This window comes from Zootoca vivipara, chromosome 9 (assembly GCF_963506605.1).
Source record: "Zootoca vivipara chromosome 9, rZooViv1.1, whole genome shotgun sequence".
NCBI lineage: Eukaryota > Metazoa > Chordata > Lepidosauria > Squamata > Lacertidae > Zootoca > Zootoca vivipara.
The window spans coordinates 22820362-22842737 of NC_083284.1; the positions used below are offsets into that span (position 1 = coordinate 22820362).

At 40.6% G+C, this 22376-nt stretch overlaps 1 protein-coding gene across 3 annotated transcripts in view; it reads left to right on the top strand.

The window, feature by feature from the left end:
• Positions 1-22376, top strand: part of GSTCD (glutathione S-transferase C-terminal domain containing) — a 55117-nt gene that overhangs the window by 14952 nt on the left and 17789 nt on the right. The window lies entirely within an intron of this gene.

Here is a 22376-nt window from a genome sequence, read left to right on the forward strand (position 1 = left end):
GGAGGCGGAGAGGGAAGAGGAGAGCATGCAAGCTGTGACTTATGCACATCACTATAAACCAGGTCGTTTTGGCCAATCTATGCTGCTGATTGGCACCACTTGCAAGGCACAGTGCTTTACAAGCACTGATAATCAGCTGATGGTCGGTGCTTGCAAAACTGTGCTTCTGCAAACATTGCCTGACAATAATCAGCTGATTGTTGATGCCTGCAAAGCTCTGTTCCAAATTGCTTGTGCAAAGGAAAATTGGTCAGCTGATGTCATTGTGATACCAGGTGATTGACAGATGGGTGGCCTTGCCCACGTGTCCATGCTGGCCCACAGGAGAAAAACCTGCCCTCAGGCTGAATCCAATTCTTCACCCCTGCACCTAAAGTGTGACTTAATGTTTCTTGTGAACATGGCTATGTCATTTGGGAGCCTATTCTTAAAAATAAAGAAGCTGAAAAAATGCCTTTGACATTCTTCTCTGGCATTTTCTGGGAAAAGCAAACAGTTTTATTGAATTTTGAGTGATATAGTTTGTTGTCTTTGTCCCCAGTTTGCAGCAGTTTTAGATCATTTGTGATTTAATTGCTGCACGTAATGTTTATTTGTAATTAATGTCTGTAGTGGTTCAGAATGTTAAAGGTACTTTTGTGTTTCATAGAATATCATCCCCCCCCCACGCAAATAATCCATGCCCCCACCCAAATATAATTATACTGTATAGGCCTTTTGTGTTATTGCTCACATATGGCACAGACATGACTGCTCTAATAGATGCAATAAGTTTTATTATGTATTTTGTATTCTCACTTTGTATTTTTCTGTTGTGAACCACTCTGGGATCTTTGGTGGAAAGGTGGTATACAAATTTAATTAGTAGTAGTAGTAGTACAGATTGCTTTGTGCACAAAATCATGTTCTTGAGACAATCCATTTTAATCACATCTTGAAAGATCTACATTGGCTCCCAGTACGTTTCCGAGCACAGTTCAAAGTGTTGGTGCTGACTTTTAAAGCCCTAAATGGCCTCGGTCCAGTATACCTGAAGGAGCGTCTCCACCCCCATCGTTCTGCCCGGACACTGAGGTCCAGTACCGAGGGCCTTCTGGCGGTTCCCTCGTTGCGAGAAGCCAAGTTGCAGGGAACCAGGCAGAGGGCCTTCTCGGTGGTGGCGCCCACCCTGTGGAACGCCCTCCCATTAGATGTCAAAGAGAAAAACAGCTACCAGATTTTTAGAAGACATCTGAAGTGAGCCCTGTTTAGGGAGGCTTTTAATGTTTAATTGATTATTTTATTTCATTTTTCTGTTGTAAGCCGCCCAGAGTGGCTGGGGAAACCCAGCCAGATGGGTGGGGTATAAATAATAAATTATTATTATTATTATTATTATTAATATACAGTCCAGTTCTGTGTTTGATACTGCAACAAATGTTAATCATATCAATAGTTGTTTATAATATTATATCAGTGTATTCATTGTTAGAAGAAAATTCAAATTTTTAAAATATTTCTTGAGCAAATAACAAATTTTAGTGTGTGTTTTAAACAAGAATACAGTCATACCTCGGGTTACAGACACTTCAGGTTGTGCATTTTCTGGTTGTGCACTGCGCCGAACCCAGAAGTACCGGAACGGGTTACTTCCAGGTTTTGGTGCTCGCACATGCACAGAAGCACTAAATCGCTCTTTGCGCATGCGCCAAATTGAAACCCGTGTGTGAGCAGACTCAGCGCTGCGGGTTGTGAACGTGCCTCCTGCATGGATCACGTTCGCTACCCGAGCATCCACTGTACAGTGGTACCTCGACTTACGAAGATGATCCGTTCCGCGGTGCTCTTCGTAAGTCGAGGTTTCGGTTGTCAAAGCGCCCATTCTGCACATGCGCAAAGTGCGGTTTTGCGCTTCTGCACATGCGCGGAGCGCGCATGCCGCTTCTGCGCAGGCGCAGAATGCGCACGCGGCAAAAAGACTTCCGGGGTTGTCAACTTTGTAAGTCGAAACCTTCGGAAATCGAGTCATTCGGATGCCGAGGTACCACTGTATAACACTTTAAAAAAAGATATTTTATTAGATACAAAAACAATTTGGTACAGTATTGTATAAACTAAACTGTATTAATCTTGGCTGTAAGTATCCACATTGCTATATCAGCTTGGCAATCAGTGCAAAGGTTATAGGATGCAGACAGATTATCTGCATTGTACCTTTTAAAAAATAAATTTCCACAGGAAATTTCTGGTAGGCCGGACACCTTTGTCTCCCACTAGAGGGCAGCAAAATCTGTTTGTATGACTAGTGGCCTATTTGGTAGGAAATCGCACTCAACATTGTCGAAGGATATGCTGTGTGCAACTGGCTCACTGTGATTCTTGGTATTATGTTTAGCAAGGAATTAGTGACCTTAAAAGGATGGTTAAAACAGAAGAATAATTACTCTGACTTTTCATGAGCTGGCAAGGCTTTGGATGTGGTGACTCTGTCACTCCAATCTTCCCTGGCCACAGTTTGGTTGCTTTCCTCAGTATGTCTAAAATTGGATCAAGAATGGAGGAGCAGATTCGGACAGATGTCATCAAGAAGAAGTGAAAGCAATGTGTTCAACTTAGCCAGCAAGGGTATGAAAAGAAGCAGCTGATTTAAATTAATTAAAGCTAGGATTAGGTTAAATATCTGAAGGAGGAAAAACATCCTAAGCAGTTTAAGCTTTTAATTTGATGCTGACTTTTTTGGTAACACAAATTGCTACAAAATTCAGAGATAAAGGAAATCTCATCTGCCGAATCTGCTTATTGTTTCCATCTGCCTTTGTAGCAGTTTCAGATATCCAAATTAAGAACTGCAGATGAATTTCATAAACTGGATCCAGTCTTATATTTAGCAGGGTCAGACTTTTATATTGTTTCTTCCTTCAAGTTTAAAAGTAAAGTTATACTGTACATGTTTACAGATTTAAAATTTATATTGGCAGATTGTGGACCAGGAGCATCGTTCTGACAAAATACCAAATGAATCTTAAGTATTTCATTATGCTCAGTTCATCATTAGTTCAGATACATAAAAAGATTTTCATTTCCCAATTAAATGCCAGACTGCTCTGTGTGTATTGGATAGAATCCAACACTCTGCAAGAGGACTTCTGCTTGCAAAATGGGACTTCCCCAAAAATCTCCAGAGCAGAATGGGAAAGGGGAGGGGAAAATCCCATTGCTCAGACCTCTCGTGCATGGACAGCATTGAATGCAACCAGTGATTTAATATGTATAATTATTTCAGAAGGCAGCCATTGTTCCAGCAAGGTTCAGAGATCAGCTTCCCCTAGAAAGACCTGATGACTTCTAAACCCCTTGATACTCAGTTCACCATAAAAAGCATTTAAAGGGGTGGTACCATGGCTTGTGACACAGGTGGCGCTGTGGGTTAAACCACAGAGCCTAGGGCTTGTCGATCAGAAGGTCGCCCCGCGATGGGGTGAGCTTCCGTTGCTCGGCCCCAGCTCCTGCCAACCTAGCAGTTCGAAAGCATGTCAAAGTGCAAGTATATAGGTACCGCTACAGCGGGAAGGTAAACGGCGTTTCCGTGTGCTGCTCTGGTTCACCAGAAGCAGCTTTGTCATGCTGGCCACATGACCTGGAAGCTCTACGCCGGCTCCCTTGGCCAATAATGTGAGATGAGCGCCGCAACCCCAGAGTCGGTCACGACTGGACCTAATGGTCAGGGGTCCTTTTACCTTTACCTTTACTATGGCTTGTGCTCAAGGGCTGTGGTACCTCTGATTGTGTCTTCTGACTTCAACTGGGAGTCCTTGCCTAGTAGACTCCCATTCTTTACCTCAACTACCATTGATATGTCTTGAGTCTTCCTCCAAGAGGTCTTCAGGGGTTTCCCCCTCAGACTCTAATCTCAACAAATTCAGGAACCATGAGACCTCCTCGTCAGATAGTGCTTCCTCAGGGAAGAATTGCTATGATTAATTTAGTCTGTGACATCAAGCAACAAATGGAAGGTACAATCAAAATGAAGCGTGTTCAGAAGTTCAGAGGTCAAGGACTCAAGAGACAGGTGTCATAAGTGGAATAATGTTGCAGGCAGAATCAAAATAGAACTCATGTTCAAAGTCAAGAGAAGTTATTGATGATTGTTTTGCTAACCTTATAGATGTCAGTATATTTCTGTGTGAAGATAAAAGTATGTAATTGGGCAATTTAAAAAAGAACAAAACAACCATCTATTACCTTTCCTGTTTTGTCTTCCCTATCTATCTTTCATTACATTCCTATTATTATTTTATTATACCTGCATTAGCAGGAACAATTACAGCCATGACCCTTTACATGCACAAACTTGGACATGCAAGAAAGACCTTTTTCTAGATAGCAGATGCCTCTATCCTAAGTCTGCCTAGACCAAAATCTGCCTTGCATTAATTTATAAGCAAGTTAAGTGCCGCATAAAGAGTTAAGGTGAGGCAGAGTTTGTTCTGATGCCAAGTGATTAGTTTCTCAGATATATTTATGACTAAAGTTGTTACTAGAGTATGTGCATATATAGACAAAGACCATCCAGTGCAAGGTTTTTAAAGCCTGTAGCAACAGATGATGACATGACTTTGATATGAGGCAGAGTTTCATGGCTCAATACCTGAGAGATAACCAAAACAAAGAACTTACTGTAAATCTGTCATCTCTCATTGGCAGGAGAAATTTTTAGATAGGAAATGACAGGAAGGGAAAATGAAACCTTTTGGCCTTCTGTCATTAAATGACACTCTATTTATAAAACTGCAGACCTAACATAACTTATTTTTTTCCATTGGGGAAAAAATCCAGCCTAAATCTAAAAAATAAATAGCCCATCATGGCTATCCAGTGTGGGTTTTGGTTTTTTTAAGTGTCATATAAATTAATAATCTTAAAGGAGGTTTTTCCTACCTATTTACCTACTAAAATAATTAATCCTATTGGTGTGGCAATTCTAGATCAAGATACATTTAAGACTTGCTGAGTTTTATACTCAAAACAATTAACAATGTACATCACTTGAAAAGAGAGGTTAGAGCAGGCATCCCCAAACTTCGGCCCTCCAGATGTTTTGGACTACAATTCCCATCTTCCCCGACCATTGGTCCTGTTAGCTAGGGATCATGGGAGTTGTAGGCTAAAACATCTGGAGGGCCGCAGTTTGGGGATGCCTGGGTTAGAGAGTTCTTCAGTCAAGACTTTTGGTTGTGATTTTCTCAGACTTCTGACCATGGTTAGGAAACCAAGGCCATGTTCTGGGCCCATTCGCTCTCAGGAGTATTATCTATACCTTCAATTTTTGAAGCTAACTGTATTACCTCTGCATTATTTATGCAAGGTTTTCAGAGTGTGCAACCAGGGTTAGAACCTGGCATGGGCCCAAAATCCTGTTGTGTTAGAAAATGCTGCATTATTTATTATGGACAACAAAAAAAGCTAATGCTATTCTAGGCTGCATCAACAGAAGTATAGTGTTCCCATCAAGGAAAGTAATAGTACTGCTCTGTTCTGCCTTGGTCAGACCACATCTTGAATACTGCGGCCAGTTCTAGGCACCACAATTTAAGAAGGATATTGACAAAATGGAATGTGTGCAGGGAAAGGCGACCAAGATGATCAAGGGTCTGGAGACCAAGCCTTATGAGGAACTGTTGAGGGAGTTGGGGATGTTTAGCCTGGAAAAGAGGAGACTGAGAGGAGATATGATAGCCATATTCAAATATCTTAAGGGCTGTCACATGGAAGAGGGAGCATGCTTGTTTTTTCCTGCTCTGGAGGCTAGAACCCAAACCAATGGATTCAAGTTACAAGAAAGGAGATGTGACTAAACATCAGGAAGAACTTTCTGACAAGTAAAAGCTGTTCAGGGAGGAGGTTCAAAAAGTATCTACATGGTGCTTAGAGAATAACTTGCACCCAAATACTGAAAAATTCTCAGGGATGACTTACAACCCGTCCATCACCTCTTTAATCATCTACCCTCGGGCAGGAGATACAGAAGTATAAGCAGCCGTACCAACAGGCTAAAAATAGCTTCTATCCATGGACTGTGAGGCTGTTGAACAGAAAATAACATAGCGAAATTGACTTGCGAGGTGGTGTGTTGTTCAATAAGAGATTGAGTGTTGGGGGGGGGAGGCTCGTTTAATTTCATTTGGAGACACTTGGTGTTGTCTTTGATTGCCTCCCTCTCAACTGGAATCTTCAGAAGCAGTAGGTGACAGATGCTTCTGAAGGGGTTGAGGAACAACCCAAACACACTTGGTGTTGATGAAATTAATGTCAACCACAAAGCAGCAATAGTAGCACCACTACCAGGCAGGGGGGGGGGGGAAGGAGGGAAGGAACTACAGATCCTAAAAAGCAGTGCTCATTTAGAGTCGAACATGTTTTAAGAAAAATTCCTTTTTTAAAGTCACATTTTTAGCTATGATTCTGATACTGTATGGATACTGCACTAACTCCTCTTAATGTTTAGCTTGCAGAAGAGAGAAGTGGGAAAGTGTGTAAATTTGTGATACCCTCCTGATCTAACAGTGCTTAAGTGATAGTTTTAGGCTGTCGCGGTAATGTAAGTGGTATTTTCTGTGCAAAGGAGTTTGCCATATGTGTGTGTGTGTGTGTGTGTGTGTGTGTGTGTGTGTGTGTAAAAAGGGCATGTGGGTGGGTCTCCACTTTTCTCCGAAATCGCTTGACCAATTGCATTCAAATTCGGACACAACATCCCATGTGAATGTCCGAAGGATCATAGAAAGTTTGCAAAGACAAATGCCACACCTGGGCCACGTAAGACCCCCAAAAACCCTGTTCCAGAATGCACCACTCAGCCAAAAGTGCATGCTGGGAAAAGAACCAGGTTGCAAACCAGCACCCTCTAGAGGCGGCTACACTGGTACTACTCCTATAGAACCTTCCCTCTCAGCAGCACCTCAGCTGCTGTTTACGTACTAGGCCGAAGCCTTTACAGACTAGGCCAAATGGAGGTACTGACTTGCCTGGGTTGGGATTGGGGGGAGGAGGGGACGGGATAGGTCAGGACACAGTGGGGCCAGTCGCAGGAATGACCCAGGGGTGGGGGGAAGAGGGGGCGTGATACATCATGGGACAAGACAGGTTGGGGGGAATCACAGGGAAAACCTGGGGGTGGGGGGAGGATGGGATGGGATACGTCATGGATCGACACAGGGTGGTGGCAGTCACAGGGATTAGCCATGGCAACGCGTGGCAGGGCCAGCTAGTTAATGATAAAATGAGATTCTGTTTCTACATTATGTTATACCATGCTGTTTTTCAGGGAAGCTTGCACTTAGTTTTCCAGCAATATCTCATTAACCTGGCTTACAAATCTAAACTTTTTTTTACTTCGGCTCTAGACTATGCTTTTAGACTACTTCTGGGCCAGGTTGTCACTCTTGAAGAAGAGGCCATCATACATTCTACTCATTTTCTAGAAACCACTATTTGAATTATCTGCCTTCATTCCACATTACTGTTCCCACAGCAGCCAAAGAGTTTGGCAAACTCCCTGTATTACTATTTTTAAATTTTAATCAGCATTGTGGCCTAAATCCCTTAAAAAGTACATCCAGGGCGGGTTTTCTTTTTTTGTTGTTGTTGTTTCTTTTGACACAATTTCAACAGGTTTGATTATTTTAAATAGAATGTTGTTGTAGAGGCTGGTTCTTTCTCCTTGTTTTAACTGGCAGGACATCAAACACAAGGTCACATCCAGGTCTATCCAGCAAAAATCAGGTCCGTTTGTGGCAGCAAGCTTTCAATTTATTTCTGCCTAGGAGGTTTAGAAGACAATAACATAGGCTATTTTGCAAATAATCTCTGACCAACCGTGTTGGATTCCACAAACTCTAGATTGTCCTAACTATGCCTTTAGATTTTGATTTTTTGCAATTCCTTCATCAATTTCCTCTTCCTCCTCCTTCATATTTTGACTTCAGGGGTTGCCAATTTTTGGTTTTGCATTTTGAGAGAGTTCTGGGGGTGCCAGTCACTAAATGGCTGTCGAGGAGACATGGCATAACCAGGAAAATAAACAAGATAGCTGTGCCACTCTGATTTAAAAGAACCCCTAAGAAGGTACATTTCGCCCCATAATTTTCTTTCTTGGTAGGTTAGAATTTTAGTTTATTTTTTAAAGTGAAAGCTCAGAGTCTGGGGCAACTGGCCGGGGGCACTGTTTGAAGTCTTTGTGAGTGCCATGGTGCCCATGGAGGCTAGGTTGGTAACTCCTGTTCTAAGTACCAAAATGTAAGCAAAACAACTATTCTCTGCCCTGAGGACCTTACAACCTGTAGTTGTAACAGTGGAGAAGAGACTGAGAGAGAGACAGGAGGGCAACAAAGCATGAATATAGGTAAATAAAGTTACTTAAACTTTGGTTTTGTTTCAGTCATTGCTGAGGACTTGGGGAGTGTGACAGATGTGATTTGATTACTGTATAATTTAACTTAATACTATTTCATTATTCCTTTTGTGTTACTGAGACCAGGACAACTGTGGCCATTGTACAGTGAAGTGTGCTGTAGTATAAACCTGTCCTCAATCTATGGGACAGAAAAGCAAGACATGATAACACAGCATCTAGGCTTACTGACACTACACAGCCAAGATCGTGGGATTTCAGCTGGAGATTCCTGGGTGGGTGTTTAAAGTTACAATCCTGCATAGCCAAACCAAATCAAGCAACACTTGATTGACTACAGGTTTCTAAGAAATTGTCTGTTTTTCTCACAAGAAAAAGCAGTAATTTCACACTAGGAACGGGGAATTATACCTTAAGACACCACTATATATGACTGAGTCCTGTTGAAAAGCCATGAATTACAGTAGGGTAGGCATAATAGTGATTTTGGGTGACAACAGACATACACCAGTACCCAAAATATTCATTCTGGAACTCTGTTTTGGAACATTGGAAATGATTCATTAGGAATCCTATTTCCTTGAAAAAGTTCATTCATTGCATACTTGATTCGACATGGACCAATTTCATGCCATCATTTATGACATCTAATACCATCTGCGTTAGAGGTTTTAAGTTACTGGTACATCTTATCTGCTGTACATTTTTACACTGATTTTTTTCATGCTTATTTGGGCTCTGCCTCAGCTGTGATGTGTTTGATACATACAAAAATGAGATAAAGATCAAGGTAAAAATCTGTATTTAGGGCAATGATGTTTTCTTTGTGAATGTGAAATTGTCAAGATGTACTTCGCTGTTCTTAGTCCAGTTTGTTGTCCTATTTTTAAAGGAGAGATGAGGTAAAATTTCATGTACAGTATTAGCTTGATGGAAAGAAATAAAGCCCCAGACCCATCTCTTTAGGACTGATATCAGAAGTGATATATACATTTAAGAAACTTGTACCATCAGGCTGCCATGGTGGAGATAACCATTCAAGTCTTGTGGTAGTGAATTCGGCATATTACAACTGTGTTGTTCAACAGCAATGACATAGTAGGGAAAGACAAACCTAACCTGTCAGTTTCTATTTCCCTCAGTTCCTCATTTTTCCCATCTTAAATACACTTCGACACAATTGTGATTTATTTATTTTTTAAAGAAAACCTCTCAAGAATTGGTATACATTTTAGTGCACATTTCTCCTAATATGTACATTTTTGTATGCAATTTATCCTAATATACACATTTTTGCAAGCAATTTCCTCTAACATAATGCATTGTGTGTGCTATATTCACTAATACATGCAATATTATACCAACTTCTCCCCTAATTTACACAGTTTTGTACACATTTTTTGTTTGTACACATTTTGCATTGCAGAATTTGAAGAAGCATGAATTTCAAGTTATGCCTGTGTTTTGGTTCGTGCATTGTTTCAGTAACTGCAAGTTGGGTAGATTTGTATTAAAACAAGAACCGAACTGAATTTCTTCTCCATCCCTATGTCATAGTGGTAAAGTTCAGGTATGAAATATGGGTCTTATATGTCATTGAACAACGTTTCTTCCCCCACCGTTTATGATTAAAATTTTATATCTTTATATATCAGTTCTGATATCAGTCCTGATGAAATTTACACTCAGAGGTAAAATGCAACAATAAAAATACTGAAGCATGTTAAAACTTAATCAGAAAGCACAATAATACATTATGAGATCCTGGAAAAAGACTTTGCTTTCACTATTAATGTTTGGATATGTTTAGGAGACTTTTGCACTTCAAATTTGATACTGCCTTTTGTCATGTGAAATAAACCTAGAGAAGATATGAAGAATGAATACAGATGACCAAGCAATGGCTAACCATAATGTGCACGTAACTGTTCAGCAAGCTGGGTGGTCTGTTATTTTCCTGCCAAGTGACAGCTGAAGAAAATCTTACTACACTCATGCACCTGATTCAAAATCCAGGGAAGCAGCGGATTGCTAAGATTTTCTTTGGTAGGGCATTACTGGCCATCTGCTTATCGCATGGTCATATGTATGCCATTGTAAGCTACCACTTAACAAGCTGGTTCACACAACATACTAAGTCAAACACAGACTTAATGAGACTTAAAAGGAGCTCACAGCTGCTTTGCTCTTTGATCATTTTTTATTGCTGTGCTATGCTTGACACCCCATGGATGCTATGGTCCATGGGGTCACGAAGAGTCGGACACGACTAAACGACTAAACAACAACAACAACATGATGCTTGACACGGGTGACGCTGTGGTCTAAACCACTGAGCCTAGGACTTGCCAATCGGAAGGTCGGCGGTTTGAATCCCCGCGACAGGGTGAGCTCCCATTGCTCAGTCCCAGCTCCTGCCAACCTAGCAGTTTGAAAGCACATCAAAATGCAAGTAGATAAATAGGAAGGTAAACAGCGTTTCTGTGTGCTGCTCTGTTTCGCCAGAAGCGGCTTTGTCATGCTGGCCACATGACCCGGAAAAACTGCAGACAAACACCAGCTCCCTTGGCCAGTAAAGCGAGATGAGCGCCGCAACCCCAGAGTTGTTTGCAACTGGACTGTCAGGGGTCCTTTACCTTTACCTTTTTATGCTGACTTAAGCTAAAATTTGGCTGACTGTGCTGTCCAAGCCCTGGCATTTGGTTAAGCTATTTATTTTGCTAACCTTGGCTACAGCTTATGGTTAGTAAGGAGAGAGCTTGACTATGAATCCCAGTTTAGATGATGTGTTAAGCCAAAATTTGGCCTAGCTCAGTATATTTATTTGTGTTTGCATGCTCACCAAAGTCATCCCTTGCCAGAAACCAGCCATTCTGTGACTTGATATAAATAAAAGTATAATAATAATAATAATAATTTATTATTTATACCCCACCCATCTGGCCAGGTTCCCCCAGCCACTCTGGGCGGCTTCCAACAAAATATAAAAATATCTATGTGTATCATAAACTTAATATTTGTCCTTTGTAAATAATAATAATTTATTATTTATACCCTACCCATCTGGCTGCCCCCCCCCCCAGCCACCCTGGGCGGCCCCCAACAAAATATTAAAATATTTTAAATATTAAAATGTTTTGAGAGTGTTTACAAGGATAACATTAACTTTTCTTTAAAGCTGTGGTTTTCTAACACATCCATATATAGATGCTAATAATACAGAAACCCTACTGAAAAATGGTCTTCCCATACTTTGCGTTCTTGTTTACTTTTTTTGTTTCTGTTAAGCACAATTAAAGTTCCGGCAGAGGGACTGGCACTCATTTGCAGACACATTGAATTGCAACAGGCAATTGCAGAAACAATATTTTCATTGGAAAAATTATATCAGAGCCTTTATTTTGTTTAAAAACAAAAATGTAAAGTTACATTATACACAATTAGTTTCAAGCCAAATCTTCAAGTTGGCAAATATAGTTTATATATGTGCTTAGATTTATGGATGTGCTCATTCACACTTAATTTGGCAGAAACCCTGAAAACACCTTACTGATACTAGTCCTACTGAAGGTGGTAGTATTGCTTGCGACCAAGTGTTTTCAGATGTGAATCTATTGGTCATTGTCCAGAAAAGCAATTTGTGTAAAGGGATTTAGTGTGTTCTGCAATGTTTTGTTTTTAGCACAGCAATGTCTCTTTCATTTCCACATCTTGCTGCAAACCGCGGTGAAGGTTTTAAAAGTGGCATGTAGCTTTATGAGCTAGTGAGAAGAGGGACACTGTTTTCTGATGAACTGGCATTTGTATGAATTGTACGTGCCCAGACTTATGGATCACTGGTGTTATAAGTGAAGCACAGCAGCAAGTATTTGAACAACACTGTGTTACAATTTGAGGGTCAGCCTGATCGTGTCCTTTGCTTTAGCAGAGGTTTGTGCCATAATGCTTAATGCTCAAACAAGTCTGCCAGTGCTTTTCCCTACAAATGCCCATACATTTCCCTAATGGGATAAAGTGCTTGGTGGAGGGGATTTTCATTTGGAAAATGGTGTTCAAGGAAAGGATACACCCTTTCCCCCCTAGTGAAATGGCCTTGATCTGAATTGAAACACTCCACAGGGCTTTTACAGAAATTTAAAAAGACTGGAGACCTACTCGGTGGATCACCAATCTCTTAGTCTGGCTTTCAGTGCAGCATATAAAAAAGGTTGTAGGAATAATAATAAAAGTCTTGATTTTCTCCTAGTATATTGTGAATACTTAATAAAATAGGCCACATACCAAAAAGCTCCAAAAATATTCATTTCCTTCTGTAGTTCGTCTTATCCAAGTATCTAAAAGAACAGAATGTACCATTCATTTTAAATTCTGTCGGTTAAATTTAGCAGTAGTGTTTGTTACTGACTAGGAGATTACAGAGTTTTGAAAATTAACTAGAAACAGATTAAACCTATCTCAGAAGATTTCATGGTCCAGCCATAACACACAAAGTTGATACTGCATGCATATAATTAAAAGCATATTTCGTGTGTTCCTCCCCCCACCCCAAAGGCTTTTTGGTTTGGTGCTTACAAGCTAATTGCTCACTTTGATTTTTAGATATCAAGTCAGGAGATAGTTTGCCATTGATATAGCAATTCAGTTTTCCATGTATAGTTAACAAGTAGAGATTAGGAACAAGCAAAATTAAGAGCAGTTATTTAAGTAATCCACTGCATCCGAAAGATTTAAGATAGGAAATTTAAAGAACACCCCCCTCCCAAAAAAACAAACCCCATACTATTCACTTGCAACTAAGGTGAGGAAAAAACATAGTGAAAAGAAATGCTTAGTCCTGTGTATCGGAGCCAATCCGAATATATAGCTCTTTTCCAATGGTTCTAAAAGATACCTGGATTTAATAGGAAGGAGCTCCATTATTACAGTACACATATAGATGAACTTCTTTAAAACTCAAGAGGGTGTCAGGAGCAATGCCATATAGTTTACTGCAAGTTAAGCCCTAACTGTGGAATTACTACTGGGAAATGGAGGTGTTCAACTGCTAAAAAGGAATTCCAGTGAAACATGCTGCTCAGGTGTTGAAAAAATGGTCCAAGAGAATATTCTGATATTCTGCCTCAGGAACTTACACTGAATTCTTTCCAGACTCCTACCCTTGGACACAGTAGTCAGATTTTCTGGTCAAGGAAAGCTGAAAACTTTGTTCAAGAAGTCAGCACACAGCCTAAACATTAGCCCATTGTGCAGAGCACACAATTCATATGTCTGTGACAGAGCTCTAAAATACATGACTAAGAAGTATTGAAGACATTGTCCCAACACCTGGCACACGCCTCCTGCTTTACTTTTAAAGAGCAGGGCAGGACCAGTTATTCCTAGCCCAAGCGAGAAGATTGTGTTTGCAAGATCTTGTATTCCTAAGGAGTGGGGGGTGCTGGATCTGCCCACACCAGTGACAGAAACCAAGTCCAGCCCATCTCCATAGCTAACATGGTAACCTCATTCTCAGGAGGTAGAATGGAGACTGACAGGCAGCTCCCCTCTTCCTTCTGCCAACAACATGGGTCTCCCCCATAGCTCATGATAAAAAACAATTTTAGATATAACTGAATGAGCTTTTGAGAAGACAAGTCAGTCTTCTCAGAAAGTATTAAATAGCTTGACAAGAAATCAAGTTAATATTTTGGTTTACGCTAAGCTTTATGCAAGAATCAGCTGTTTATATAAAGATCATCCCGAAGCACAATCATTCCCCATGACAGATGGATTTTGTGTGCCTGAACTTGCTGGCCTTATGGGTTCTTTATGAAGTTTAATAGCAATTACAATAATGCTACTTTTATTCTGGGGTGTTAGCACTCAAGTAAGAAGTACTCTCATTTTTCAGTGATTAATATGGAATTTCAGAAGCTGTGTGTTCCACAATCTCTTCTTTTGGCTCAAAAATTTAAGATTGCGTTTGCTATGGCTGAAGGAGCTGTGTGTTATGTAAAGCAGAAGTGAGGAACCTCTGGCCTGGGGGCCAGGTTAGGTGCATCAGGCCTCCCCATTTAGCCTGCCTGTCTATTTTGATCAAACCATGCCCACCTGCCCCATATATGATGTAAGGTGTGGAGCAGATAGGGTCACAACTGAGCCGAAATATTTTTTTGCTCTACTGATATAATTAAAGAGTTTCATGCATAATAGGGTATCTTACTGGTTTACTAAAGTTACCAGCTCCATACTGTGTGGCATGATGGTTATATTGTCAGATATGGGGATGTTCAAATACCGCTTGGCCATGAAGCTTACTGAATGGCCTAGGGCTAGTCACTATCTTGGATAGAGGTACCTCATGGTGTTGTGAAAATATGAGGCATGAGGGAGAGATGGAGAAGCATGATGCCACCTTGACTTTGGAAGATGTAAGGAATTTAAGGTGATGAAGATGTGTTATAGCAATAAAATATATGGTGGTAAGACAATTTCCTGCAGAGACCATGCCCCTGTGCTCATATAGTACATTGATCCTTCCTTCCTCTCCTCTGGGCTGATACCCTGCTGTACAGCAGGAGCAACAATGGACAGATGGACTTTTTGACAGCTAGGGCAGGACGTACCACTGGTGAAAAATTGCTTTTGCCCAAAGCAGCCCTATATGTTAAATGTAATGGAGCGTATTTCAAAGATCTCATGCCTCTTTTATTATTTAGAGTTGCACTCAGCCACATGATGGGCGCCTAATGACATATATTCATTTGCAATATGGCTGGTATTTTAACCAGCAAAACATATATATAGAAAGACATAAATATATTTAACCATTTAATATTTTAGTGAACACTTACTAATTTCTTTTCATCACAGAGCTTTAAGGCTCAAAGGATTTGGGCTGGTGTCCAATCTCTCAGTAGGGATGAAAAACTTTACCCCCTTTAATTTTCCACCCACATCTTGGTCTTTCTTTCGAAAGCCAATAAAGGGATTTAGGGCTGCTTTGGCATTTTATCTTCATAAACAGAATGAGTAGTGCTAAAGCCCACCCTGAAAAGACTGCTGAGTGCAAGAGTGCTAGTTGGTTTTTTGAAGTTGGATTAACAGATAGCTAGGCTGGGAATACCTATAAATCACAATATTCTAAACTTGGAATCTCTAGGACATGTTCTGATTTTTGTCTTTATTTTAACAGGATTAGCTGAGCTTGATATTTGTGTGACAGTGAGTTACCGTCTTTGGGAAATGTTTGGGGTTGGGGGGTACATTTGTTTCAGAAAAGAAGGCTGCTTTTCTTTTATGCCAAGAAATCAGACATTCAGGAACCGAGGAGGCAATTAACGTCTCCAAAAATGTTTTAATTCCTATTAATTCCATGTAACAACAATTCAGAAATGTTGCTGCCATTTCCCTGCCCTTTTTAGGCAACTGAAGGGCAAATAGCTTTATCCTGAAGCTGAAATTTTTAATATGATTTATTACAAAAGCAAATGAGGTAATTATTCCTGATTTACATTTCTTTGCACATTGTACATGACTTCATGTTAGGAGGCAGTATGAGAATTTATGTTGATAAAGATAACAAAAAAATGGTTGTTATTTTAAATCGTAGCTATAAAGATTTAACCATTCTGGTTGTAAAGAAACTTTATTCTTGTTATTCATGGGCTAGTTTGATAGCTGCTGTAAAGAGTCTGAACTATACAGGCAATGACCAATTTAGACGTGTCCTAATGACATGCAGTTGCACATGCCTGCATACACAGCACTGAACCCAGAAATAGCCCCAAAATCTCATAAAGATGTCACGAATGGGCAGAGTGGACGGAGAAGGGGCAGAGTGGACTTATGTGCAGTCTGCCAGCGTGTGGGGTGTCCGGAACGTAACCTCTGCACAAAATGAAGATTGCCTGTAGTTAGTAAATTACTGAAGGGGACAGTGGCGAAGCTCTGGCACTGGGGGGGCGGGGCGGAGAGCAGGCGAGGTTGGGGCTGGCACACGTAAATGGGCATGGCGCATCGCGCATCTTGGGGTGTGGCACACCGCCTGCGGGGGCGTGGCACCAAGCGCGGGCGGGGGGCAGCCGCGATGGCACCCCGCCAGGATGTGTGCTCCCTCCGCACTCCTCTTCCTCCGCCAGTGGAAGGGGGCACTCTTTAATGGAGCCCCCCCCCAATTCATTATGAGTTCCACCCAAACTTCACAGTGTCTATGACATGATAAGATTGTCATGGTGTCTTCGCTCCAGACCTTTCCCCAAAAATGTATCTAGCAGTGGTAGATAACACAAGGAGATCTCTCCAATTTCTTCATTGCTCCCTTGTGTCTGGATTATCTTCAGAATCCTTTGGGAATATAGTTTCCTTGGGTGTCTGAGCACTGTACTTCATATTGCGATTAGGTGGCCTGGAAACCATATGTCCCAGGGCTTCTTAAACCCTGGGGTACTGTCATGAAGCACAAAGGTGCAAAGAACCCTGGGACTTTCAGATTCCTAGGCAGCTAAAGTCCCTACTAAATATTTATTCATCCTGGAAAACTGTTTACCAGAGTCCTTGCTGTCTGGAATGCTGCCATTTCAGTATGCCAGATATCTGGGATGAATTGAGAAACCACACAGAGGCCTGTGTGAGATATTCCCAGTTGTTGCCATCACCACCAGCCCCAGTTAAGTACATTTTCAAGGAAGAGACAAAGCAAGAGGGCTCATGGGATCAACAGTGGGACTTTAGATTTATTGCTACCCAGTTGATGCCATTGAGGATGCAGTGAATTTGAAATGTAGAAATTGTCTTTTTGTGTGTGGTGATGGTGATGAACAGGTTGTATTCTGATTTTATTTTTAGTAGGGGAAATAACGCTTATTAGCTGAGCCCTTTCTGAATCAAACCAAAGGAACTTTCCCATCATTCCATCCATAATAGGTGACTTACTTCTTGAATTATTTAAACTAGTGATAAACATTAGAACAAGAAATCTTTAGTTAATAGGATTTTACTACATTTTAATATTCACTTTTTAAAAAATTAAAAAACACCCTGTAGTTTAATTCAGATGTCCCCGTCCCCCCCGAAGACAGGAGACATTAAACATTGCATGGAGTAACCAAACCATTTTTGCATGTTAAATTAAAAACATGTGGTGGATTTCTCAGTGACGCTTTCCTCATTTTACTAATCAAATCCAGAAGAAAAGCAGTGGCATTATGGTATGATGACTAGACTGAGCACACTTTGAATAAATATCCATTTCATGTTGTCAGAATAAATTAGCATACAATTATAATGATGTGGAACTTCAGAACTACTCTTCTGCCAAATTAGGGAATTGAAGTATCTAAAGCTCTCCTTCCCATTGATTATACAGGGTGCATTTGGGTGCTTATAGATGGGTCTTGATCATAGCTGCCAAGTTATCCCTTTTTTAAAGGGATTTTCCCTTATGCTGAATAGGCTTCCTCGCGAGAAAAGGGAAAACTTGGCAGCTATGGTCTTGATATTGCAAATGGGTTTCAGAGATTGCAAACAGCCTCTTGGCAGCAGTTGGGTTGTTTTGGATTTTTCATGGAAAGGGTAAATTGGGATTAAGGGAGTTAAGATCTAGCATTAGATGAAGACAATGTCATGTGGACAGTGTGAGAAACTTGCATGCCTGAGGAGTATCAATCCCACAATAATCTCACCTTCCTCAAAGCACCCTTTATCTCTGGATCGAAGCATTAATTACCTTGCATGGTGATAGTTGTTTTCATTTTGTACATCGAAAATAAATAAAATATATTTACAAAGAACAAGCAAGCATGCCAACACTTTGTAAAAGGAAGGAGGTCTGGAGGCTTCAACTAGAGAAGGACACAGTGACAACAGTAGGTTGCTTGTGGAGGCAAACTACTAACAGCCTAGAATACCATGTTTGTGGGATTTGCATTGGCTGCCAATCTGCTCTTGGGCCAAGTTCAGGGATTGGGTACTAAAATATAAGGCCCTATAGAGCTCAGGACCAAGTTGCTTGAGAGACTGCTTTATCCCTTGTAGGTTACTGGATTCCATAGGAGAGTTTCTCCTTGAAGTCCCCAAAATGCAGCAGGGCTTTCAGTGTGGCTGCCCCTGTTCCATGGAATAGTTTTACTGCTGAGATGTCACATGCTGTCTAGCACTATCTGTATTTTCTGCAAACAATGAATTTTTTTGTTTCAACCAGCTTTTCCAGAAAAATGAAAAGGTCCCTGCTTACATTTTTAATCTATGGCAATTTGTTTTTGTATTCTTAACCATGATTTTTTGCTATTTCATGATATGGCTGTAAATCATCTTGAGGCATATGTAAAAGGTGATTCATAAATTTATTTTAATAATAGAAGAGAGGAAAATGGTGGGAAAGGAAGGCTAAATTATTTTTATCTTCATAGTTTCGGATGCCTGCCCATTTTTGCATATGAGAATAACTTTGTGGATCAATCATTTTATTTGTATGTCGCCTTTCCAAAGTTAAAACCATGCTCAAGGCGGCTTACAACATATACAAAACTACAAACATAACAAAAGTAGTCATACACATATGTATTGTCCTACACATGCCTTTTCTATTATTTCCTGGAAAGGTCAGGTGGCTATGAAAACTTCCCTTGATGATTTATACAATGTGAATCAGATTTCTCTTTTTAAGCCCTACTTTGCTTGCAGTTAAGAAGTCTATTTGGACAGCAAAACAAAGCACGCTATACAAAAATCACAACCAGTGGGAACTTCAATAAAAGGACAGATTAACAAGAGGCTTGGAAATAATTAAAACTAGGTGTGCTTTTTCCTTCAGTACAGAATTTTATTAAACTTTTGTTGACATCTGATAAAATAAATACAAGTAAAGCAAGTTGCTAATGTTAATTTGAAATGCTTAATTTTATCTTAAAAGTCCAAGAAGAAATTGGCTTTTATTTTCTGATACCTTATATGATAAAAACCATTTTTGCAGAGCTTACCTTAATGCAGAACAAATTAGTTAGCTATATTAGGCAGGGGGGGGGTACTATTTAGTTAAAAAAACCCAAACCCATTATTGTGTTCTGTCTTCAAAAACCTTTTAGACCAACTTTTCAACTGTAGTGTGTGTGTGTGTCTAAAAGTAGACTCTTGTTGGCTATAAATGAGAGAGATGGAGAAGGGCCTTTGTACTTCATACGTAGAACACAAAAAGGTGAAGTATCTGAAAGCCTTGTATTTTATGCTTGGAGTCTTCCACAAACCCTGTTCAGGCATTCATTCAGTTTGGCTTCACTTGGCTTCATCCTTCTTTTATTTTTGCCTCAGCCAGAGCTGCTGAAGTGCCCTCAGTGAGCTATATCAACTTAGGTCATAGGGTTCCCAAATAAAGTGAATGCAGCAAGTTCATTAGCATTTCCCATGGAATTAGCATGTTGCCGGGCAGGAGCAAGTCTGCTGCCAAATACAAAAGCCCTGAAAAAGCCAGAAGTTGGAGAACATTTAGGGGTTGGACCTAAAACCTTTTACCTGTAGAATAGATGCTGTGCTGCTGAGCTATGGAAGTGATGATATGACTACATCAATGCAGAGAATTGGTTTCCTGTAACATCTGGCCGACCCCAGCTATGCCAAACAATAATAGTAGCACTTCCCATGTTTTGTGACTGAAAACTGCAGGTGTCCATTTCTCTGTAGTGAGTTTTTAAGCAGCTCCCTCACTGCAATTTGTTGTCCAATGTTCTAAAAATGGCAGTGGTATTTACACAGAGGCAATGAGATGTTTCATTTGCTTGGTCATAATATTTCATTTCTGATCATCCGATAATAAGGCAATAGAATCACTTCCTGTGTTTTACCTGGATGTGTGCATAATTTTGAAAAACAAAGCCAGCTGGGGTATACTTTAAAGCCACAGTGACATTAATAACTCGGAGGCATTTGTTGCTGTTCCTCTACGTCAAGTTAAATGTGTTTGGACCAAAAGTAATTACAGAAGAAGAAATATTTTGATCTTGGTGCATAAATTATTCCTAAAAAATGCACGGCTGGCTCTAATTCCCATGTTATAAGTTTCAGCTCCTGTTTATGGCTATTGTATAAATTGCTCTGAGACTGTGAAGGAAATGTGACATTTCAACAAATGCTTAAACTTTTAATGAGACCTGTGTTTTGCAAGAAATCAAAGCCACTTGCTGAACACCACCAAACATGGTATCAATATCAGATTTCCACAAGCCTAGTTGTGGAGAGGAGAAAAAACCTACTTTCTAGAAGTATTATTGTTTACCATGGGTACTGCCATTGTTTTTAGCTTGTACCAATCCAATATAATGCAATTTCAATTTGATAGTTTGAAGATATGTCAGCTTAGCTGCTGTGAGAAAGGGAATGCAGTTTAAAAACAAATGTCATTGCCTATGAGAAATAAATAAAGGTAAAGGTAAAGGGACCCCTGACCATTAGGTCCAGTCGTGACTCTGGGGGTTGCACGCTCATCTTGCATTATTGGCCGAGGGAGCCGGCGTACAGCTTCCAGGTCATGTGGCCAGCATGACAAAGCTGCTTCTGGTGAACCAGAGCAGCACACGGAAACGCCGTTTACCTTCCTGCTGTAGCGGTCCCTATTTATCTACTTGCACTTTGAGGTGCTTTCGAACTGCTAGGTTGGCAGGAGCTGGGACCAAAGCAATGGGAGCTCACCCCGTCGCAGGGATTCGAACCGCCGACCTTCTGATCAGCAAGCCCTAGGCTCTGTGGTTTAACCCACAGCGCCACCTGCGTTCCTTATGACAAATAAATAGTATACTTTATTACTAAAATATTGTTTTACCTTATCTTTTTTAAATCCAAAAGAGATATCCATTCTATGTATGGTGGGGAGCTATTACACAAATCATTCCTGTTCAATAGTTCATTTAGGAGATAGACCATAACTCAGTGTACACCATATGCTTGACAAGTAGAGCACCTCAAGTTGAATCCATGGCCCTCTAGTTAAAAGGATAAGATAAGTAGGAAGACCTCTTTGCCCGAGACCTTGGAGAGCTACTGTTACACGCAGACCCGGCATGGAAATAGCTTTTAAGTGCTCTGCCTTGCTTGCTGGGCTAGGCCTGCTCAGCATGGCTAGGAATGCTCATGCGAGATCTTGCGGGAACTGGGACAGCCCTGCAAGCTCTCTTGAGTATCCCAAATTCCACATACTTAGTGGGCCTTGCTCCCCAAGCAAGGTGGAGAGCTTTTAAGCTTGCATTTAACAGGTGCATAGCTGCCAAGTTTTCCCTTTTCTCGCGAGGAAGCCTATTCAGCATAAGGGAAAATCCCTTTAAAAAAGGGATAACTTGGCAGCTATGAACAGGTGGTGTCACTGATTTCCAACAATACCTGCTTCCAGAGGGCCTTCTAACTCCCTGGAGCAGCTTTTCAAGGAATGCAAAGGGCATTATCAGAAAGGAGCTAGAAAAACTCTTTTGTATGAGAGGAACTCAGCCCAAGCATCTCTGGATTCAAGCCATCATTTGCTGTGCCAGAGCACATGCAGCAGAGTGCTATGGAACAGGGACAATTTTTGATATAAGACTTATTCCCTCATAATCAAGGGCATGTGGAAACCCTTTTGACACCATAGAATTATCTGGAAAATGAATATTGGATGAGAGCATAGACATATGAAAGATTCCCCCATAGGAGGGGAAGTAACTTCTGTTTCTCTTGTTACCCATGGACACAAATGCAATGTCAGTTGATGGCTCATATACATGAAAAACCCCTTATAGATCAAATCCTTCCATATTGTATTGTGTTTTTACTATTTGATTGGGAGCCACCCAGAGTGGCTGGGGAAACCCAGCCAGATGGGCAGGGTATAAATAATAAATTGTTATTATTATATATGAATGCACTTACGTGTTGTAGTATTAAATGTGTTGTAGTTCCTCTGGTTGTCTGCTATACAGTTCTTCTTCCTCCTCCTCCTCCTCCTCTTCTTCTTCTTCTTCTTCTGTTCTTAAATATCTTGTAAGTCACTTGG